At 40.7% G+C, this 6670-nt stretch overlaps 1 pseudogene; it reads right to left on the bottom strand.

Moving 5' to 3' along the window:
- Positions 1 to 1554: 1554 nt before the first annotated feature.
- Positions 1555 to 6452, bottom strand: LOC133252086 (PR domain zinc finger protein 14-like; annotated as a pseudogene).
- Between the last annotated feature and the right edge of the window lie 218 nt (positions 6453 to 6670).

Here is a 6670-nt window from a genome sequence, read left to right as displayed (position 1 = left end):
AGAGGAACATGTGTTATTGGATAATAACTAGATACAACTGGATAGAGAAACTGGTTGTTACCCTTTGATGGGGGAATAACTGTACTTTCATTTATACATTGAAGTTAGTTGGGACATTTTTGAAATTACAGGTATGCCTGTAAGGTTCAAGGAGGAAAGAGAAATTGAAAAGACACAATTTAGACAGTTCAGCATTTCCAGAAACAATCAGAACCCACACACAAATTAAGAAAATGGAATCAAAATCATATCAGTTCTCTCTCATATCATACATCAGTGGAATTCAAATTTAAATTCCATTAGAAATTACAATGAAACTTGATCAGCTGATTTTAAAAAAGAAAATAGTAAACTGTGTAAAAATGCCAAATTTTTCGCCGTTAAAAAAGTTAATAACTTTATTTAAATATATTGACATATGATAAATTGCAAATTTGAAGTGCATATTTTGATACATTTTGACATAGGTACATACCTGTGAAATAACCACCATCAAGACAATGAACATATTCATCATCCACAAAGGTTTCTTCCTTTCTGTAGTTTGTCTCCCTCCCAAACCTCCCTGCCCCTTGCTAAGTATAGATTTCTATTAATAAGTTGATTTTTTTTTTTAGTACTTCAAAGATGTTGCTCCACTATGACCAGATTCATATTGCTTCAGATAAGAAATATTTTGTCATCCTTATCTCTATTCGTTTGTATGTAATGTGTCTTTTTTCTCTGGCTGCGTTTAATATTTTTGCCTTTATCACTGGTTTTGAGCAGTTTGATCATGATATGCTCTGGTGCCGTTTTTAAAATGTTTCTTTTGCCTTTGTAAAACTTCATGCTGTGCACTATACTTTTCATAAAATTAGTAAAAAATTGAGCCATTATTCTTCATATGTTTTTTCTGTACCCCCTGTTTCTTCTCTACTTCTGGGACTTTAATCACACATACATTAGGTTGCTTGAAGTTGTCACATAGCTCGCTAATTCTCCTCATCATTATTTTAGACTTTCTGCTCTCTTTTTCGTATTTTGTAATCTCTGTTGCTATGTCTTCAAGTTCACCAATTATTTGTGCTGCAATATCCAGTCAGCCATCAATCGCATCCAGAGGATTTTTCATTTCTGACATAATTTTAAGCTCTGGGATTTTGGTTTGGAGTTTTTTGGATCTTTTTTATATTTTCCATGTCTCTATTCAACATGCTCAGTTTTTTACTGAACTTATTAACCATGTGGAATATAGTTATGACAACCAACTTTATATCACTGTTAATTTTAATATCTGTTTTCTTATTTGCTTTTTTTTTTTTAAGGCAGAGGTTGCATCCATTTGTTTCACTTTTATTTTTTTCTCTGTGAACGGGTGAAGGGATAGAAGAAGAAGTATGCTGGTGAACAGAAGTAGGTTCAGCAGCTTTGGAAAGATGAGGACATCTTCCTCCATCTGGGTAATGGCCATCTGGTTAGACACGCCCTCAGTTTTGTGTTCTGCGTTAGAGTTGGAAGGGAGACGTTCCATAGGCAAGTGGAGAAGCTGCAGGAAAGAGCCCAGTCCTTCCACTAAGAGGGCCTCACTGGGTACGGCAAAGATGTGTCATCCCCTTTGGAGGACCCAAAGCAGGATGCCTGCTTCCCCTGCTTTACAACCTGTAGGCTCACCGGAATATCCAAAGATATTATAGCAATCTCCATACCACAGGAGGAGCTCTTGGTTCTGGTAGGTCTCCTTACAGCTTTCATAAAAGATCTGCCCTTGACATAGTCTGGCCACAAGGTTCTTCTCCAGCTGGCACAGCTGACATAGGATGTCCAGTTCCTTGCACCTCATTTTCCATCAATAAAGTGGCTCAAATGACCATCTTCAAAGATCTCCCATGTATTAAGGACTTGTGTCTTGACTTCACTGGTGTTGACCACTTTATGCTGAAAGGTCCCAAACCTGATTCCTTTGGCCCCCAAGCTACTATAGAATACCCCTAAATCTGTGACTTCACCGAACTTCCATCTGCTGGAGGTGGAGACCTTCTGGTAGCTGAGGGGAGTCGTTATTCAAAGTCTGAGGAGGAAAATCAGACCTGGAGCTGTTGGTGGGGATCAGGAGGCTGGAAATTGCATGGTGCAGGTGAGCTGAAAGCTGCGGGCTGGAGATGACCCAGTATAGACCTACGTGGTCTTCCTGGGTAAAGTGGTAGCGGTGAGATGCCCTCCCCTCAGTTCACGAGTTTGGGGCTGGAGAATTCCATCAACAGAGGAGCCTGGTGGGCTACAGTCCATGCGATCACAAAACTAGACATAAGGACTGCACAGCTAACACTTTGACTTTCCAGAGCTCACTGGGGGACTCAGGTAACAGCAGGGAGGGCTTTGGCCTCTCAGGTAATAGCAAAGCACCCCTGGGCGGCAGCAAAATGAAAATTTCAGGTTCCCAGCACTGTCCACCATCACAGTGGCCGCCAGTGTGTCCCAAGTCTTCGCTGGTGGTGACTGCCATTCTGGAAGTGTGCCACCTCCTTGGGGAGGTGAGGAATTGGGTACCAAGTTGGCAGCTTGCTGTACCAGGGCAGGTCATAGAGTGGCTCCCTTGGCAAGGTCAGGCCAGTGCACACAGCAAGGAAGATGCTGTCCAGAAGCCTATGTGGACAGGGACTGCAACTGTGAGAAAGGTTGGAAACCCTCCTCTTTGGGGGTCAGGGCGTACCTGTAGTGGCCATAGTTGGGGGTGGACGGTAAAGGTGCATAGTATGCAGCTAGGTGTTGGGAGCTTCTCTGGAGCCAGTCAGGCAGGAAGCACCCCTTGTCCTAGGGTCCAGCCTCCCCTGGTGGCCACAAGGCCACCCCAGACCACCCCAGCATGGCGAGTCCCTGCCCGGAAAGCTTGCCACCTCAGGTGTGCTGGGCTTTTCAGACCTTGTTGTTTGCTTTTTATTAGTATTATTTTTCCCCCCTAATTTGGGGTTGTCTTTTCCTGGGTTTCCCCAATGTCAGACATTGAGAATTTTGCCTTAAGTGCTGGACATTTTTGCATTGATAACGTGTATGATTGAGCTTTGTTCTGACATGAGATTAAGTTACTTGGAATAGTTTCTACTTTTGAGACTTGTTAGTAACAGAGTAGTGTTTGGGCTAACTATAGCCGCTCAGTTCCCATTTCCACCATCTCAGGTCAGGAAATAGCCCAGGCTCTGCCTGGGTTTTTCCTCCCTGTTCTGTTGCCTGGAACATTCAAGGTCATAAACCTGTGACAGTGGTAAGCCTAAATTTGTTTCCTTTCTCTCAGTGATCATTTTCCTTTTTCAATGTCTTAAAGACTATTGTTTGTGTATTTTGTCCAGTATTTCTTCTGGAAGAGAAAATCCAGTCTCTGTTCTAGCTCAGTTTAAAGTAGAAAGCAACTGAGATGATTTACAGCGAAATGTTTGAGAGAATTTTCTCTAATATAAAATAATTAAAGCACTGGTTATTTGGTACAGATGTAAAAAACTGATCATTTTGACAGAAAGTGACCTATCTATATGGAAAGTTAGTTATAAAAATAATTTTAACTCTTTTGAATTGACAGAGAACCTTTAAGCTACCTAAAGGTAGTGCTGAAAATTCTGATAAGTATTTGGCAAAACCACAGTTAAAGATCTTCACTTGAGTCGTAAAAATAAATTCTAGTTGAATTAAAGTTCTGAAACATAAAATTACTTTTAAAGAAAATAAATCAAAATAATCTGGGGACTGTGGGTTATGGAAGCTCTCTGTAAACCAAAATTAGAAGCCATAAAGTTAAATTGATAAATTTGACTATATAACATTTTTAAAGTCTCTGCAACCAATACACTTCACTATAAGCAGTGTTAGAAAGCAAGATGTTAGAAAGCAAGATGGAAAAGAATATACAAACAGTGAACACTGGATTAATAGTAAAATATGTAAATGGTAGCCAAATAATGAAAATCACAGACTAATGGAAAACAGGGAAGAAAATATAAACACAATTTATACAATTTCTTGTTATACACCCAGTTTTAATACTATACTCAGAAGAAGGAATAAACGAGTATTTTCATTGCAGTATTGTTTATTACTGTAAAATTGGAAGCAGCCTGTATGTCCATTAGTGGGAAAATAAACTGCAAATAGATTATGGTATATACAGCCATGACATACTATATATCAGGTTTGAAAATGACATGGCAAACTCTCCAAGGGACTTATTGTGGTGGGCGAGAGGGAGAGGGATGGAAGCAATTTTTATATTACATGAAGTGTGACTTTTCTGTGAAAAACACAAAGATATACATGCATGCATCAACATTGTATGTTTCTCTAAAAACTTAAGTGTGTATGTGTATTTAAAGAAAAAAAAAAAAAAAAGGAGCCTGTAGCTATAATCTGATAAACTGGTATAAAAGCAGGGATTGCTTGTGGTAGTTGAGGTAGGTTTTTACTTTCATCTATTTCACCTCCTAACACTGAGAGTGCATTCTTCATTCCTTGTAATAATTGTGTAAATAATGCTGAACAAACACTTAAATGAATTGTATATTTGGAAGGAAGTATGTATATAGCAGTTTGTGTGTGCATGCAAGGGCACCGGTCAGTGGAACGCAGTGGGTACCTGCTGTTACTGTAGCACAGTATCCCTTCTTTTTCCAGTTTATAGAGTCTTTTAGTTCCCTTTTTGTTTTATTTTTGTTTTACTTAAACTAGTTGAAATTGAGTTTGTATCACTTGCAACTGAACGAATTCTTGATTTTCTCACAAGGGCATTTTTTTGTTCTATTGTTCATTTTGTTTTAAAAAGTACATAAAAACAGCATGTTACTGTATAAACTCCTGCTTCTCTTCAGGAAATGAGTCACTAACCATGTATGGGACATAATTTTAATATCATGGAATTAGAAGGGTAGATTGGGGAAGGAATGGTGCTTTGGAAATTTGCTTTTAGAAATGTATTCATTATACAGAGTGAAGTAAGCCAGAAAGAAAAACACCAATACAGTATACTAACGCATATATATGGAATTTAGAAAGATGGTAACAATAACCCTGTGTACGAGACAGCAAAAGAGACACTGATGTATAGATCAGTCTTATGGACTCTGTGGGAGAGGGAGAGGGTGGGGAGATTTGGGAGAATAGCAGTGAAACATGTATAATATCATGTATGAAACAAGTCGCCAGTCCAGGTTCGATGCACGATACTGGATGCTTGGGGCTGGTGCACTGGGACGACCCAGAGGGAGGGTATGGGGAGGGAGGAGGGAGGAGGGTTCAGGATGGGGAACACAGGTATACCTGTGGCGGATTCATTTCGATATTTGGCAAAACTAATACAATATTGTAAAGTTTAAAAATAAAATTAAAAAAAAAAGAAATGTATTCATGATTAAATAAGAAGATTTTGTTTCTATATTATGTGGGTGAGGCTACAGATCTGAGCCATATGGAATTAAAATGATATATTAATAAATTTAAAGGTGTTAGGTAGTTAGAATAGGAAAAAGGAGTCCAAAATGGTGGTGACTAAAAGACAAAGAAGGGAGAAGCCTGCAAAAATGGAACAAAGGAAGGTCCGAGGACCAGAGTGAGAACTTCAGGCAAAACAAACACACCCGCTTCTTGGCCAGCCCAGTTTGCATAGGGCAGGCTCAAGGGGTGATGGGGAGGAGACAAACATATAAAAAGAAGGAAGCCAAGATGGATTGAGGCCTCTTTTGGGTCGGTCCACCCTCATGCCTAAGGTTGTATTTTCCTTTGCTTGCCAAATAAAACCGAGCTGTAACACTGGTCTGCTGCTTCAAGTTTTTGCTGCAGTGAGACCGAACCAAGGAAATTACACACTCCCCCAACATATCTGGTGCCATGACTCAGATTTAACCTGGCTGAAACAACCTCGGTTTGGCCCCTACGAGGCAGAGGCCAAGCACAGCAGAAGCCCAACTTTGTGAAAGCTCCTGCAGTGGAAGCTGATCGCAAAGAAAACCCAGTGCAGTGAAAGTGAGAAGAAGCCCAGCATGCGGGGAACCAGGACTGCAATAACAAATTTGACATCAAGCTCACACAGCTCAGTCTCAGATTCCAGTAGACCTCCGGTTAAGGTAGGAGGTCCTTGCTCATATGGCTGGAAGGACATATGGCTAGCAAAATCTTAATTCCTTTACAATCTCTTGATTCTTGTTTCTTGAAACCCCTGCAGACAGGTGAGTGGCAGTGGGTGCAGTGAGGGACTCTGGCAGGGGTTACTCCCCAATGTGTCCCAAAGGCTCTACTATCTGCTGCTCCTTAGTAGCTGTTGCCCAAGTGCGTGAGGGTTCCTCTTTCCTTAATCTTTGTGCCAAGGATCAGGCCAATGAAAATTGAGAGCACAGGTCAGGTACTTAGCAGATTTTCTGGCAGATTATGAAGGGGATTCCTCGGCATGTTTTTCTCACTGCATTTTCCTTCCGTCCTTCAGCTCCTCTCTCCATCTACGCCACTGCTTACAAAATACTGGGCAGGTCATCATCTCTCCTCAAGGGGAAAAGTTGTGTTTGAAACTGTTTACCTAAGATTAGGACCCAAACCCACGTGGCAGGGACTCTGTGCTATGCTGAGTCACTTAGTCGTATTCTACTGGGTCTTGAGCCCAGCCAAAACCCTCGGTGCCTGATTTTAGGACCTAATGAAGCTCAGGTTCTTGATGTCT

This window comes from Bos javanicus, chromosome 7, assembly GCF_032452875.1.
Source record: "Bos javanicus breed banteng chromosome 7, ARS-OSU_banteng_1.0, whole genome shotgun sequence".
NCBI lineage: Eukaryota > Metazoa > Chordata > Mammalia > Artiodactyla > Bovidae > Bos > Bos javanicus.
Note: the sequence above shows the minus strand (reverse complement) of the source record. Positions and strands in the feature narration are given on the sequence as shown.